The 16,940-nt window shown below is 56.2% G+C and overlaps 1 protein-coding gene across 15 annotated transcripts in view; it reads right to left on the bottom strand.

The window, feature by feature from the left end:
- The window catches only part of LOC137864577 (ankyrin repeat and fibronectin type-III domain-containing protein 1-like), a 189,561-nt gene that overhangs the window by 34,907 nt on the left and 137,714 nt on the right, over positions 1 to 16,940 (bottom strand). The gene's annotated exons all lie outside the window — the stretch shown is intronic.

Below are 16,940 nucleotides of genomic sequence, written 5' to 3'. Positions count from 1 at the left end.
TCCTGCTCGTGGGGAAAGTTTGGGCACACACTCATTCGTGGCACATATTCAGACTGTCACGGCTCGCACAGAGAGCCTCAAAACCCAACTTGTTTTTGTGCATGGGCTTTCTTCAGCCAGTCTCGGTGCTCAATGTGAAATAAAATGGGCAGAAACTGTTTTTCTCATGGAAAATCCTTGCCATTTTGCTTATTTCAAAGGACTCTGCCATGGAAGTTCTGGGGCATGCTCCTCCCCGAGCAGCAGGACAGAGCTTGGGCTTTGGTCACCGCAGAGGGATGGACACAGGAACGTGCGGGCTTCCCTTCTTGCCAGGGGCCAGGAGGGTGCCACACACAGCTCTGGCAGCTAGTTTTCATGTTAAGGCTTTTATCTTAATTAACAAGATACCAATGGCCTGGGAAAATCAAGAAGGAAGAGAAGAGAAAAATCCAACAACTCCCTTCCCTCACGCGCAACCTGCACAAGCACATGATGAGGTTCCTGGGGGAGCTCAGCCCTCCCGAGGCGTTTCCTCCCCACAAAACCTTGGTGGCATCTTGGGGCGCCCTCGAGATAAAACATTTCCCGAGCCAGCTGGAGCACATCTCCCTGCTCGGGGAGTGTAGAAGAGGAGAAGCCCTGGCAGGGCACAAGAGGTGCTGCTGGCACTTCGGGCTGGCACCCAGGGTGCTGCTCTGCCACAGCCCAGCTCCTCCAGCTCCTGTGCTGCTCTGCCGAGCCACGCACGGCTCCAGCATCCCCACCCTGCCCGGCAGACCTCAGCCTGCTCCCCTCTGCGGGGGACAGACCGCCCCGGGGGGACCTGCTATTGTTTAGTCTGAAGGCGGCACTCACGCTGGAGCCAAGCCTTGTTTTAAATGGCCCTGCATCCAATGCTCCGCGCAGGAATGGAAAAGCTTGTTATTCTGGGCTTCCCATCCACCAGGGTTTTCCAAGTGCAGGAGAGGAGTGATGTGGTTAATGCGAGCTGGCCGCAGGGCCTCCACGGTTTTCCTTTTTGGATGGGCATCAACCTCGGGTGGACCACACCGCCTGAAGCCCTCGGCCACCGTCCGGCGGGTGGGAAGGTGCCAGGAGCTGCACGGGCACGTGGGCACGCTCGTGCAGGGTGCCGTGGGGAGGGCCAAGCAGCGTGGTGGAGCCGGGGGGCTGCTCTCTGCACCTCGTCTCCTGCAGAAGATGAGCAGTCAGCAGGGCCACCAGTTGGGCTCCCAGTCCCAGGATGGGCAGTGGGAGGGTGCTGAGCCAGGGGCTGACATGTGGGACTCGTGCACAGCCTGGTTTGTGGGCAGATCTGCGCCAGGGCTGTGGACGATGCGGCGAGCCCCAGACCCGCCAGGTGACAGTTACAAGCACATCTCCACGCTAAAGCAAAATTTCCCTCTCCGATTTGCATCGAAGCACACTGTTCTCTGCTCACACTGCTCCCTGCATCTCCAGGTCTTCCCAGTCCAGCGAGACCCCCTCAGCACCCAGACCGAGGCACTCGCCCAGTGCTCTGCCCAGCACCGAGCTTGTGGCCAGGAGGAGAGCTTCATGCCCCAAAACCACCAGGGATGGGGCAACAGGCAACACGTAGCTCATCCAAGCTTCTTCCCTGTGCAAAGGTCCTCTCCAAAAAGCATGGCGAGGATTTACAAAGGTCCCTCTCGGAGAATGGACCAAGAAGGGGAGAGGAGAAAAAAGCACAAGAGAAGAGCCCTTGGCGTGCCGCCGGTGGCAGCCTCCAGCCCCTGTCTCCTCCCCACGGCAGGGAAGCGCCACAGAGGTTTGAGGGACTTGAAGGGCTTTGCAATGCAATAAAAACATTCCTGCCGGCAAAGCATGAAACCCCAAAAGTTTATGGGAAACCACTGTCTTCGGATGTCTGCATATCTTCAGGCATCCTGGGAGCTGTAGTTCAAAGAAACCAAGAAAAAAGCAAGCAGCCGATAATGATGGTTTCTGGACGGAGGCTGTGTGACTATTGGCTCCCACATGAAAGCCCGCATTTCTGGGATGCTGAGCACGTTTCTGCAGCCAAGCGAGAGGAGAGCTCGTTGGCGGCTGGGGCACGAGGGACCCAGGAGGGAGGGAGGGCAAGAGGCACCCGCAGCCAGGGGGCCGAGGAGGAGCAAGCGCCACGCTTTGGAGCAGGCACGGGGGGAGCCAAAAGCCGGCTATCCAAGGGAGCAACGTGCCGCAGGGCTGGGAGACCTGCTGGGGTCTGTGGGAAACGTGCTCCCCGAGCGGGACGGGGCCCTCCTCCAGGCCAGGCTGCAGCACCACAGCTTCCTCTGAGCTCTGGCACCCCACGGCCTCACCTGTGAGCTCATGCCGAGGTGCCTCGGTTTCTCCTTTAGCTCCCAGGTCTTGGTGCGTGACCACCGGCACTGCGTGACCCCGCTGCGTCTTCACGACCACGTGCGCCTGGGCGCGAGGCAGAAAATTGCCATCTCCAGAGCAGAGCCTCGGCGAGGGAGCAGGAGAGAGCGAGGCTGCTGTCACAGCCCGTTTCCGAAGGGAAAAGCAGCCATATGGACTCGGAGCCTCCTTCAATAGCTCCGGGGAAGGCGCGCGCGCTGCCAGGGTTTGCTACAGGTTGGCTCAGCGCTCCCCAGCCACGGAACGCACCTTCTGCAGCCTGAAACGCAGCCATCTCGCCGAGCCTCTCTTTGAATTAACGCTGCTCTAAAGAGCAGGTTAAAAACGCTGACGTCCGTCCATTACACCAGGAGTCGTTCCCAAAGCTACCGTCTCTTTTTCAAAATGAGCCAAAGCAGCAAAGGGTTATTAACCGAGGGGAAAACGAGGACAGGGAGGGAACGTGCTGTTCTTTGATGGGAACTGCGCTAATGAGCATTACGAAAATAAAGATCAGAAAACCTCAATGACAACTTCAACCCTCGAAACGCTGCGGTGAGACCTGCAGCAAAACAAGGGGGAGAACAGAAGGAAAAACCAGCCGTGGCCCAAGCGCCGTACGGCAGAGGGGACCTCCCACGAAACCCCTGGGTCCAAGCAGCAGGTTGTTGGAGTGAGCTGTCTGAGATCTTTTACAGGACCGGGTCCAGCAAAGCACCTACTCGTGTGCTTATCTCGCAGGGTAAGGGTGGCCCAGGGAGCACAATGCTTCATGAAAAGGCACTTTTTTGGGCTGGGGCCATGGCGATGGAGCTGACAGCACCAAACCCTAACCTGAGCAGGACCTCCCAGTGCTGCCTCTCCCCTAGACAAACAGCGAGCCCATACTGAATGTCAACCTAGATTTCAGGTGTTTAAAAATAAGCAAACTCACCCCTCTCTACGAAATAACAAAAATCCTGGAAAAAACAGAGCACAAGCTGTGCCTTCACACCTCCCCCACCGAGCGCAAACCCAGGACCAGCGAAAGGAGGCTAAGTCCAACGAGAGGCAGGTTTTCTAACCCAAATGTTAGCACAGCCCTGACGCTCGTGGTGACAGGTACCGGCGCTGCGGGGAGCCCCCGGGCTCCCAGCGCTGCGCGGGCTCCGCGGGAGACAGGGGCTGGACCCCGGCGGGACGGATGCGCTAAATTAGGAATGAAAACATTCCCCCCTTGGCAGAAGGGGAGGCTCAAAGTGAGCCCTTGTCCAGCGCAGCCAGCGGGTGAAGCAAGACGACGACGACAGCTCTGCCAGAGTCCAAAACATACTCGAGACTTGTTTTGAATTACTCTACGCGCAGCTTTAAAACGCTTAAAAATTTCCATCTGACCTGGCTGCAGAGCTGGGGGGGGGGGAGGAGAAGCTGCGTTTTGTGTCATACTCGGTTTTGTTTCCACGCAGCCGATGCGCTGACCCCGACGTGAATTTTTTTCACCAGGCAGTGAAAAGAGAGACCTGTCGGGGAGGGCAGCGCTGAGAGGAGCAATGGGATGTCTGTGCTGTGGGTGCGGGCAGCACCGGGTGCTTGGCAGCCCCCGAGGAGCAGGGTGGCTCCGGGGGCTCGCACTGTGCCAAGCCGAGGGGGTGACGAGCCCGGCGGGCAGGGCAGCGGCAGTGGCCGGTGCCCAACGCTCATGCCGGCAGCTCGGCACCGCAAACAACCCTGCAGGAGGGAAAGGGAGAGGAAGAATCCCTTGAGGGATCCGCAAGGCACCAACGGAGCTAAAAATAAGCCCTGACAACAAGTCGGTGTAGAAACAGAAAACCAGGAGCCCTAATAATAGAGGGCTGTCAGCCGGAGGAGGGACACGCGCGGCACCCCGTGCACCGGGGCTGTGAGGCCGTGGTGCAGGGCTGCGGGGTGTCAGGGCTGTGGGACAGCAGGGCAGTGCTGGGGGGGACAGCAGGGACCTCGGGCCTCACCTGCGGCACCGACAGACCCCGCTGCCCCGTCTGGAAGAAGCAGCAAACATGTCTCCGAGGTCCTGGTGGCTACCTGCAGGCAGCGCCCCGCTCTCGGGCAGGGAGGTGTGTCTGCGGGGTTCCTCGCTGCTTTTCAGCTCTGTGTTTTGCAGTTCCCTCTCAGGGCAGGCCGGCCGGCTCCTAGGAACCAGGCTGCTCATGCCAAAGTCCTCGATCCCTCCTCCGCTCCTTTCCAAGCTCCAAAGTCAAAGCCAAATCTGTCCTTCCCAGTGCCGGTCACCATCTTCCCCACATCCCTCGGATGAGATCAGGCCGGTGTCGGGACTCATCCCCGCAGCTGTCCGTGTTCCCTTCAGCTATCCTCCCCTTTCCAGGCCCCTCCAAGGATGCGTGCCCTGATCCAGGCTTTCCATCCCCCTGAACATGTGCCATCGCAGACAGAAACATCGGAGCTCAGGCCACGGTGAGCTCACAGCTATAGGGCAACAGAAACATTCTTGGAAAGTGCGTAAAGGGCTGCGGGTGGCAACTTGCTCACAACATTAAACCCAAATGGGGATTTCAGGGCTTCACAGGACCAGAAAACCCTGCCCTGGATGCGAGGGCAGTCAATGAGGAGTGCGCAAGGGCCTGGGCTTCACCCACCAGGCGCACACAGAAATCCAAGCACCCGCCCTGGTGCCTGCTGCCCTACACAGCCCCGGGGAGGTGGGGGGACCCTGTTCTTCCCCATCCTGCCGTGCTGTGGGGGAACATCTTCAGCCACGGTGGCCCCCTGCATGCCCGGGGTTGGCGACGAAGCGCAGGGCTGGAGGGACGCAGGGCAAGGACAGGCCACCGGGGAGAGGGGCACCGGAGCCGGCGGGGAGGTAACTCGATGACTTTGGCCACCAAGTGCCCCCCCCGCACACCGCCCCCGGCGTCAGGCTCGGGTGACTAATGCTCCAGGAAGGGGACGCTGGTCTCCTGCAATGCTACCCGCTGCTAATCCCGCGGGTTTATCTGTCACTTCCGCGCGCCGGGAGCCAGCAGCACCCAGCCCTGATGCTGCTGCTCCCTGCTGCTCCTGCTCCCTGCTCCTCCCGGCTCTCGTGGCCCGGCTGGGGACCCCGTGTCCCCCATCCTCCGTATGCCTGGTGCCTCTCCTGCGTCCCTGGAGCAGCCACGGGGACGTGCTCGCCGCCACGGGCACCAGCCCCGGGCAGCACCGGGAACCTGCAGCCGGTGCCGGCCGATGCTGTGCAAGTGCTGGGGTGTGTGGCTCGGCGCTAACCCAGCTCTCCTGCTCAGGAATGTCCAAATAAATACCGAAATGCATAAAAAGGACATAAATAAGGTTGCCTGAGATGGCTGTTTGTCTCCCGCCTGGCCAGGACCCCCTCGGCCTTGTTACTGTTTGGCTTGGCAGATGACAGCCGGGTAATTTGTTTCCATTGCAATGAAGTTCTAATTAACTGGAATAAACTTTTTACACTAAGTGTGTTTGTTTAACAAACTGGCTCTTTCAGAGCCTCACCGAGACCTGATTGATGCATGTGAGGGGAGTGGAAACACGCTGGGTGCTCGGGCATTAAAGATGCAGTGTCTGAGCAGGCCGGGCTGAAAGGGCTCTCTCTGTGTTTGGGAAATCAAAAATGACACCCCCGATGTCTGGGCCGGGGTGCGGGTTTCAGCGTGGCCTTTGTGTATTTAGGGCTTCGCGTTCACTTGCAGAGCCCAACAGGTCTCTGAGCAGCGAGGCACGCGGGGACGCAGCAGTCCCTGGTGCCCCGATGGCTCCGGCCACACCACCGCCAGCAAAATCCCCCCCGTGCCGTGCCTTTGGGGGTGCTGAGGGTGAAACCCCCCCGGGGGGAACCAAAGGATCCTTGCTGGTGAAGCCAGCAATTGATAGCAGTGAAAATAAAGCAGTCGGGAAGCAGGAGGAGGGGATCTGGGCTCCCGGTGGCGCTGGGTGAGGACAGGCTGGCAGGGAGCAGGGACCTCCTCATCCCCCCAGAGACCCGGTGGGCTTGGGACTGGCACATCTGCAGGACAAGGCTCCAGCACAGCCGGGCTCCTGCGGGTGGCGGGGTGCCGTGCACAGGCAGGGTGACTCGCTGGAAACATCTGGGAAAGGGCAAAACACCCAGAACGGCAGCACATGAGCTGCACCCTCAGGACGGCAGCTTCTGAGAGCTGAAAACGGAGCAAGGACCCTCGGGACGAGCACTGATCAGCCCACCCACTGCTGGCCTGGCACCCTGGGACAGAACATGCCATTAGAAGAGGGACAAGAGAGGAACACAGCGGGGAAGCAACAACAACCCCGCTGCCGGGGCGCAGAGCCCCATCCCAGCCACCGCACCGCTGCGGTACGGGCTGTGCCTGGATGCGCCCCGAGCTGTGCTTCAGCTGTCTAACGAGACAGCAGCATGAATAATAAGCGCTTCTGGAAAACAAAGCATCTCTGACACCAGGGGAGAAGGAGCACAGCTGAGCTGTCCCTCGCTGGATGCGTTTTCTTGCCTATCTCCCACCACAAAGACAAGCCTGTAACAGCCCCTGCTTGAGACCTGTCCCCTCCGGAGGTTTTCTTGAGGCATTCAAGCCTTTGAAAGGCTTGACTTTTCTATTTTTAAATGTAAAATTGCACATTGCGCTGGTTGCGGGTGGGGTAGGGTTCATTTTGCTGCCTCCTTTACCTTGTTCTTCTCGATGCGCTGCAGGCGTTTCCATTTGCCCAGGGCACGGAGCCCTTTCCTCATGGCTTTGGTGGCGGGCGCAGATGTAACCGTGTGGGTTGGGAGCAGCCAGGCAGGAACAACGGGACCTGAACACAGCCCCACTGAACACAGAGGGATCCCCAACAGCCAACCTGCCCGTGCTGGCCACAGCTCGATTCAGTCAGGTCTTTAATTAGGTTCAAATAGAACTGTCCAGTGTTTCTTCAGCAATTGCTGTAGGCTCCCCCTACCTTCAGCTGCATTTTATGGACGTGTCAGAAGCCACCAAGTGGCAGGACAGGCGGCAGAGATTTGTCCAAGCCAGCCCTCCAGGCTCCCTCTGCAATCAGGGGAGAAGCTGGGTGCTTCCCACGTGGGATTGGTTTCCCCAGGAGCTGGATGGTGATGCTGGAGGTGGCGCCTTTCACATAGTGCCCCAAGCCAGAAGAGACACCCAAGCACCCGTTCCCTCTTGGCTTCCCACTCTGCCCCCCGTGCTGGTCTGCCTCCTGGCTTTGTTAATGACAGGAACCTGTGGGAAAACTCCAAGCCTCAGATCTCACCTTTGCGCACGCTGCTGTTAGGAAGCAGCAAAGACAACCAATTTTCCTCCTTTAATGTCCTTAGAAGTACTGTTCCCTGAGCAAATTAGTGCTATCTACATGTCTCCCCATAGTCTGCTCAGCGCAGCCCAGGTAAATCAGCATACTGCCTGATTATCCCCCGGCTTCCCCGAGCAAACCACACCACCAGAAGCACCACGCTTGGCAGAAACCTGAAACCTGGCTGCTTTCAAGGCTAACGCTGTCATTTCCACCGCCGTGGGCAACTCTTGCCTTTGGTTCTCTTGGAGCTCCGGGGCCGCAGCGCTCCGCACCCCGTCGCTACCGGAGCAAGGAAGGAGGTCACTGAGCTGGAGGCAACACGAAGGTTTGGAGAGCCTTGGATGGGCTTGGAAGGTGGTGTCCCAGGAGATTCTGCCTGCCAGGCTCAGGAGCACAAAAATGCTCTCCTGCAGAACAGCATCTCTGGCAGGCGAGCCCAAGAACACCTCCTGTGCTGTCACACTCCAAGGAGCCGCTCAGACACAAGCCAGGCTGGTTGTGCAAAGGCTTAGGTGAGGACAAGCTTTTGAAGGGCGTGCTGCCTGATCTGATTTCTCATCACTCTGTGGCCCAGCTGTCTATCTGGCACCGCAGGTGAAAGCATGGGGAGAAAATACCAGGAGTGTGTGTTTGAATAAAAAGCCAGAACAATCTGGTTCCTTTTCTTCCTCCCTTCCCCACCAGAAAAGCATCAGAAATCATGCACATGCTTTGCTGACAGGGAAGGCAGCAAGTTGCTGTGCCACCAGCACATGCTCTTGCCATGACGTGGGGCAGTGAGGGTGAGTAAGGAGCACGAGGAACTGGAAATTTTCACTCACGGACAGAAATTTCATGCTCTCGACACCGCTGAAACCTGCTGCATGAGGTCAGGAGACAGAAGCCTCTGCACAGGAGGGGTGAGCAGGGTAGAGAAGGACACTGCATATTTATGATGTGTGCTGGTTTTTCTCTACAATCACAGATCTTTTACTGGTACGTGAAGAAATAAAGATGTCCCTTTGCACCAAGGATCAAGAAAAGACACCGTGCTGCATACCTGAGCCGACACAGGGCGGCACGAGTTCAGCCTTAAATGCGTTTTCTCAGCGGAGAGCAAGAAGCGGTGGGTTTGCAAGTCACATGCGAGGAGACTCGGAGAGCCAGCAGCAAAACACCATGTGCATTTCTAAACACTCTAGAGGATAACTTCCCAATCTGAAAGGCACGGCAGTCGACAGAAGGTCAAGCAGTCGCTGGCTGCCCGGAGACACAGCCGAGGCTGGCAGCTCTCCGCGTGGACCAACGAGAAGATGGTGGCAGCAGAGCTGTGCACGCTCCCTGCTGCAAAACAGCTGTTTTCACAAGGCAGGAGGTGGGAGAAACCGACGGCAAAGAAAAGCTTTGAAAAAATAGAATGAAAAAAAATAAGAATTCCGTAAGTGGGGCTTATTGAACGTCTGTAAAGCCCCGTTTTGCAGTTAGGAAAATGAGCAAGTGGCTTAAAAACCCTGTTTGCGAAATGAAGGCTCAGAGTGGGAATGACACAACAAAGAGTGGACAATCTCAACGAAAGATTACAACGTGTAGAAAGCTGATAAGGAAAACTAAAGATAGAAGGGAATAGAAGAAAATGCATGGCTGGGACAGGCTCCGCACATCTGCTATTTGGAGCCCAACAAATTTTCTCAACTGGCCCATTTTTAGGCAAGTTGGTAGCCTCTGATAATGATACAGAAAAAGCAAACGCGGCCAATAAATACTTATTCTGTATTTGGGGAAAAAAGCGAGAATAAGGCACTTCGGAGGAGAGAGGAAGCTTTCCTAACCCATCGGTAACCTCAGAGACATCTCCAAAGCCCAGCACCACCAGCAGTCAGCGCAGGGATGCTCCAGCAGCCCAGGAGAGCTTTTTGGGCACTCGGCTGGCTCTGAGCAGGGCTCAGGCTGCCGCAGCCAGATGGCAAATGGCTCCGCTGCAGCAATACGCGGAGCCAGCAGTAGGGGTGACCTAGTTAACTACTACATGGTCAGATGCAAGACCCAGAAGCCAGGGCTCATCTGGAATTAAATTAAGAAATAATTAAAGGACGCAGGTTATAATTAAAGTCAGTCAGCAGGTCTTTGTGGGAAAGAGATCTTGTCAAATGAACCTGATTTCAGTCTTTAGTGAATACAGGCTGAGTTGAAACAGGCGCTGTGTACATTACGTCTGTGCAGTCAGAGCTCTAAGTGCTTCGCGACACTCAGACTTTCAAAGATAGTACTATACAGTACCCATAAAGCACATTAAACAGATTAAGAGCCGGCTGACAGGTCTCAAACAGAAGTCGTCAACGGGGAATCGTTAGCGAGGTGTTTTCAGCGAGGCTCCACGGGGAGCGCGCAAGTCGATAATTTCACCAATGATCAAGAAGAAAATACAAAATCCTGGCTCGGGAAATTAGCAGGTGACAGCAAGATTGATGGAACGGTAAATATTGATGAGGAGAGAGCGAAATGAGGGTTGCTTGGTAATGTCGAGCCCATTCAAACCCCGTGTACGAGGGAGCTGCCCAGCGCCACCGCACACCTCCGAGGACGAATTCCCGGCCGCGGCTGTGAGCAGGGGCTGTGTCCCAGATGGGGGGGAGACTCCAGGAAGGCTCAAGGGTCACCACGGGTGAACAGCTCAGCACAAGGCCCTAATGTGATGCTGTGATGAAAAGAGCTGATGCGGTTCTTGGGGGAGAGGAGAGTTATATATATGGATAACGCTGCTGGGACCGAGAGCGAAACACTCGTGCAATTAAGGTGCCCGTGTTTAAAATGGGACACTGAAAACCAGACAGGCTGAAGGGATGAGTCACAGAATTGATCCGAAGGCTGGAAAAATGTCCTACTTCGAAAGACTTGAGCTACATTCAGTTTATCGACAGAAATTCTGCCCCCCTCCCCCCCAAGCAGAGTGCATTTCAGAGGAGAAACCAGCAGGTGCCAACCACCCCGAGCCGGCAGACACGGAGCCAACAAGCTCCAGCGAGTTTCGGGTCAGGACCGGGTACCTCTCTGAGAAGCCTGGAGGGTTGGATGCCACAGGGAGGCCAACCACAGTCGTTTCAGCTCACAGAGGAGCATGTGGGCAGCACCTGCAGCCCAAACCCTGTGGATTTGATCATCCCTTCCCCACCAAACCCATGCCGGTGAAGCGCAGCGGGACCCTGGAGCTCTGAGCCAGGTGACCCCAGAGGGAGCAGCTCTGGGGGGTCCCCATGAGGACATGGGAAGGCAGCGAGCAACAGGCAGGGTGCTGGCTCCTGGAGGACGAGGTTGGGAGCCAGAAGCCCCAGGGCTGTGAGGAGTCCCCCGTGCAGGGCTCTCACAGCACCCGGAGGATCAGCAGTGCATGGAGCGGCGCGGGGCTGACCGCGGCCACTTCTCCCCCCCAGCTGCGCAGGCTGCTGCGGGTGGGTGGGAGCCCTCCCATGCCAAGAGCATCTCTGCGTTGACTCACTGCCGCAAACACTTTGCTCTCCTGCTCGGAGAACACAGGCTTGGTTATTTTGTTCAAGAATGCCCGTCTTCCTACGCCTGATTCCCTTTCCGTGATTAATGCCGAGCGTAGCGAATGCGGAAGGGCTGCAGCTGGTGCATAGGTGGCTCCTGTGCTGCTCTCGTGCTCCCCACCCAGAAAGAGGCAGCACAGCCCCAGCTTCGATCATTTCAGTGCCCCCACCACCAGACCAGGGACCCCCAGCACTCGGCCATCCCACAGCTCCTCGGCCCCTCTGTGTCCCCCTCCCCAGCATCTCTCCAAGCTGGACGCGCTGCCCTTCTCCTCCTGGCTGACCCAGAAAGTCCTTTTCTTCGCCCTCAGGGAATGTCTCCTCCACGTTTCCCCCTGGGGAAGAGGGGGGCACAGTGTGAGGACCAGCCCCAAGCCCCCAGAAATCAACTTGGCAGCACCAGGAGAGCGCTCAGCTCACGGGGCTGCACAGGACGGGACAGAGGAAGCACAACAGCAAGACACCAGTGCTGGAGATGGGCATCGGGGCCAAGCAGGTTTTTAATTGGACTGGAGGTGAAATTACAAAAAAAAAAAAGAAAAAAAAAAAAGATTAAAAAAATACAGCTTTGGTTTAAAGAAAGGGGCTGGGGGGATAGGAGAAAAAAGCCCTTCAAGTTTCTATGACAACCAGCACAGCAAGAGCCTGCATTGCAATCTCACTTAACACATTAAAAGCTGCACAGAAACAACTAAACCCTAAACTTAGTTCTGCTGGAGCCGGGCACCGTGGGCTCCTCCAGCCCCAGCCGTTCCTCCTTCCTTCCAGCGGGGCTGAGGCCGAGCAGCTCCTCGTCCCCGCTCCCTCAGGCTGGGATTTGGTTGGGCTCCATGTGGGCACGGGGAGAGAAGGGGGTCCCTGCCCTCGGGTCTGGGTGCGGAGCACCCCACCATGATCCTCCCACACCATCAGCTGGAGGGGCCTGGGGCAAGCAGTGCCATACACCAAGCAACCAAAAAGGAAATGGTTAAGAATTGCATTTCTTCTTAGTTTACCAAAAATGTGTTCTTTGGTAGGACCTACCCAGCGTGTAACCTGGTGCTAGTGGAGAGGTGCTCAGCACCTGTGCACCACCGGCCCCCATGGGCAGGAGGCAGCAGGAGGTCTCCAGAAGACCCTGTGGGATCAGAGTGCTACTGGTCAGGACCGGGCCACCTTATTTTACAAGGGCTGGGGAGGCTTCCCAAGGTCCAGAAGGAAAGCAGCAGAGCTGGCCGGAGGCTGCAGCACTGACTTCTCCTGCACTCCGCAGACATCCAAAGCTGGGAGCCACCTCCTGCCACTCGCACCCATCCTGCCAACCCTCCTCTCCTCATCAGCTTCACTCCAGATCCACTCTCCATCCCCCTGGCCAGCACGGTAACCTTCTGTACCTGTCGTGCTGCCCGCTAGGAGCTCGCTCCCCAGCTCTGCAGAGGGCTGGTTGGAAGCTGGGGCACGCGGGGGGCTCCGCTGCCCCTCGGTGCCAACCCACGCCCCAGCCTCGGGCTGCCCATCCCTGGGGAGCCCAGCGCCTCTCTTCCAGCCCCACCTTCACCATCCTGCTGGCAGCACTGCTTCAGCCTTTCCTATGGCCGGGAGACCCTTCTCTAACCCTGCAAAGGCAGTTTGGGGCCAATTTCTTGCTGTGTTGAGCAGCCCGTGGCTTCAGAACAAAGATGTGGGGCTGGGCACTGCTGCCCCTCTCCCCAGTGCTCCCCTTGCACCATCTGCAGCACCTCTCACGCCCCACTTTCCCTGTGCTTCCTTCTCCCAGTGCTTGGCACTTTGCAGGTGAGTCTGAGTTACTCGACGAGGATCCCAGCCACTGCAAAAGAAGTCAGCCCTTGCATGCATGTCCATGCCCTTGTCATTACCACTGTAATAATAATGCCTGAGTTAAGGAGGCAATCAAATGAACACCCCACTTAGGGACACATCTAGATGATTACGACGGCCTTTGATGCTTCCAAGATGTAAATACCGATTGCTAGATGCTTAAAGATGCCAGGGTTTTACAAGATAATGATTCAACGATGAAACACTTGCTTTCATGTAAGTGCTGGCACGGAAGAGCCTTGGTGTAAAAGATGAAATGTTCTGCCTTAAGAGCAGGGCGATAATGAATTAGCTGCAGAGACGTCTTGGCAGAATGAATACTGCAAGGCAAAACAAACACAAGATGCTGCTTTACGTAAGGCGGTTTCAGAGGTTGGTTGTGTTTACACCTCCGAGGCTGAAGCACGGGAGGTGGGCGGCCGTCTTTCATCCGAAATGGAGACAGAGCCAGAAGGTGCGCCTAGAAAAGGGCCGTGGGATGCTGCCGGCGCGAGATGTGGGCTTTGAGACATCGGGGCTCTCCAGCACGACCACGTCCTCCCAGGGGACTGAACGAGCAGATCAACCGAGAGCCTTTTGTGTCGCTGCAGCAGCCTTGACACCTCCAAGTGCTCCGCAGCGAGCCCGCCCTGACAGCCGAGCACCGCTCCCAGCCGAGGAGACAGCCTGGGCAGGCAGCTCCGGCAGCGAGTCGCTGACACTTTAATTAAAACCAGGTATTTGCTAGGGGTTTTATGACTGCTGTTACAATGAAAATTTCCTTCTCCGTTTGAAGGAAGTGAGAAGCTGTCAGTCCGCGCCTGACGTTGAAGAGCCAATATATGCCACCGGGAATCAGCTGTCCTCAGCCCCTGCCAGGGCTGCTGAGTGAGGCCAGCCCTTCCCGCAGCCATCAGGCAGACGTGCCTGTCCCAGCAGAGCCCTGTCCTCTGTCCTGCCTCTCAGCACGGCAGCCCCGTGCCTGTCCTTCCTAAGGTGCTTTCTAGTTCATTCAGTTCTCAGGTGACACCAGTCTTTAAGATTAAGCCTTCTTGATCCAAGCAGCATTCTTGCATGTAATGTGGAAGGGGGAACGTTGCCCCCCGGACACACAAAAAGCCAGGATTTGCAGCTCCTGACATGGGCCAGGAGCTGGAATGACCCTAACCACCCTTGTGAAACCCTCGGAAGTCCAAAAGTCTCCCCAGAGTGGGCAGCAACATCACTGCAGCTCTGTCTGGGACCCCTGCCTCCCCACTGCTCTTTGCTGGGTGCTTGCCCCATCGCTTCGGGGACATCCCAGCAGGAAATCTGTGTCCAGGACAAGCAGTGGCAAAACCCATTGTTCAGAAGACTTCTGGGACCCTTTTCTTTTTCCTTCCTTTTTCTTTTTCTCTAACCTAGACCTGCTGTGAAATCCCAAAGGCACCAAGCAGCGAGCAGGGGGGTGCTCAGCAGTGAGCCGCTGTCCCTGAGCACAGAAAAGGAAAAGCAGAGGAAAAACTGCCAGGTTTGCTCCAGTAGCGGTGCCCCTCCAGCCACCTGCTTCCAAGCTTCTCTCCGATCACCAGCCTGGCCATGTGGACGTGTGGATAAAACCCCCAGCTCAGCTCGGCTTTGGGAGCCAGCCGCAGGCTGCAGCCTGTGCTCCCATCCTGCATCCCAAAGGGCTCGGGGAGCACGGCTGCTGGGGTGCTGCAGGGGTGCTATGTATTTATGTTTCAATACAATTACTAAGTAGATTTCTGCATATATATATATAAAAAAAATGTTAGATGAGATATGTGTGTACACAAATCATGTATGCCAATATGCACAAATATTTAAGTGATAAGCATTCGCCCTTCTAGTGTAAAACCCCTGTAGTGTGAGATTAATTATTATTTAGTTTCAAAGCAAATAATTGTCAATAAAAACATACGGGCACAAAAGGTATATGAATCAAAGAATCACAGAATGGCTCAGGTTGGAGGGGACTTTAAAGATCACCCAGCTCCAAACCCCTGCCAGGGGTTGCCACCCACCAGACCAGGTTGCCCAAAGCCCCCTCCAGCCTGGCCTCGAACACCTCCAGGGATGGGGCACCCACAGCTGCTCTGGGCAGCCTGTGCAGTGCCTCGCTGCCCTCCGAGTGAAGAATTCCTCTTCCTTACACCCAATCTAAACCTTCCCTCTTTTAGTCGCACGTAACTTTACAAAACACGAGTGATATCCCAGCAAGTTAGCTAATGTAACATCCCTCAGCAGCTCGGCCAGACCCGCCTGCGTCTGGGCTGCCTGCAAAGTGCCACCAGCTGCTGGGGACCCGGCAGAGCAGCCACCAAAGAAGATAAATAGGGTGGGAATGAAGCCAAGCCAGATTGCTGTGATGAGACAAGCCACGCGGCCAAATGCACCGTGGCACAGGGAGCCAGAGAGCACCGACGAGCTCCTGGATCTGCGGCAGCTTCTGTCTGCGCCTGTACCCACTGCCCTGACCTGGCCCCGCTGCACACGCAGGGAGGTGTAAGGCTTCGTTCTCCGTTGTAAGGTAGAGAAATGCCCCCCATTTCTCAGAGGAGATGAACTACAAAAGCAGCACTATGGTTTTTGCTATCATCTACCACCACAACCCCCCTGCGGGAAAACTGACGAGTTTTCCTGCTCTTTTTTATGTTTTCTCCAAATCTCCGACAAAATCTCACAAAAGCTCCAGCTGGAAGAGGGACGCTAGAGATGCTCCAGTCTTTTCTAAGCATGCTCGTCAAAAACATGCACTCTACATGAGCACACAACAGATAAGAAATCTCAGACGACTCTTAGTAGGGGTCACGGGCACACATTTATAAATCCCCTGCCAAACGTGTGTTGATTTTGTCATCGCATCTACGATGACTCCACAGCCTCCTGGGATACCCCTCTGATCTCCCACAAAGCTCCGTGGGATTAAACAGCCTGGGAAATGGTCCTGGCTGTGTTTTCAGAAGTCTATTGCTGCCAGTGGTCTTGGGAAGCTGGTGGTCAGTGCTGCCTTGGGGCAAGCGGACAGAGCAGCTCTGAAATGAGACTTTTTAGCAGGGACCCAGGAGACTGGTGTTGAGCTTGCAAAAACTTCCAGTGCTTAAAGAGAGAGGAGCCAACAGATAACCAGGAACACAAAGGAACTGGCACTCCCCATGCCAGGCAGAAAGCCAGCAGCTCCTGAAAGGGTTTGGGGACACACTCTGGCATCCCAGGACACTCCAGATGCATCTGCTCTAAGTGTAAACGGGATCAGGAGGGGAGGGAGGATGCAGCAACACTGCTTGCTGTGTAGGAGCAGCTCTGTAGGAACGTTTGGGAAGCAACAAGGAAAAAAAAACAAGAGCAGAAGCCCAGTGAATTTTGAGGAGAGATGTCCTCAAACCAATTCCCTTTTAACTCTCCAAACCACACCCTCCACTGACGATCCCGCATGTCAGAGCACTATCCCACAACTTCAGAAACAGCTGTGGCATTTTTTTTCAGAACAAAACAGGCGATACCATAAGGATGCTTTACTTCTCCCAGACAGAACAGGAGCAGTACAGGGTCCGACACGCGAACGTGCTCAGCAGCACAATGTGCAGCTGCTTCGTGGTCAGGGCCAGAATTGAAATTCTCACCACGGGTTTTCGTAGAGTTCGCCTCCATCCAAGCCATCGTGCTATCAGACACATCCTTCCAGCAAAGAGACAACCTTCTTGCCTTGAAGGTGCCATGCTGCCGCAAGGCTCTGGAAGTGCTGGGTGCAACAACATAACCGGCCCGAGAGAGCGAGCTCTGTTTGCATTTCAATACGGGTCGCAGAGGTCGACAGCACTGTAAGTGCTCCGCTTGCTCTCGCTCGCTTATGGACTGTCGCAGCTTGCTCAGAGCCACGGCCAAGGGCACACACCAAGTCACCAACTGCTCGAGCTGGTGGGGTGATTTGCAGATCCTTTGTTTGTGTTCATGAATACGGCGGCCCCAGAGAGCCTCCTCCTTCTCTCTCACCCC

Source organism: Anas acuta, chromosome 15, assembly GCF_963932015.1.
Source record: "Anas acuta chromosome 15, bAnaAcu1.1, whole genome shotgun sequence".
Taxonomy (NCBI): Eukaryota; Metazoa; Chordata; class Aves; order Anseriformes; family Anatidae; genus Anas; species Anas acuta.
The sequence above is the reverse complement of the archived record's forward strand: the minus strand, read 5'-3'. Positions and strand labels throughout refer to the sequence as shown.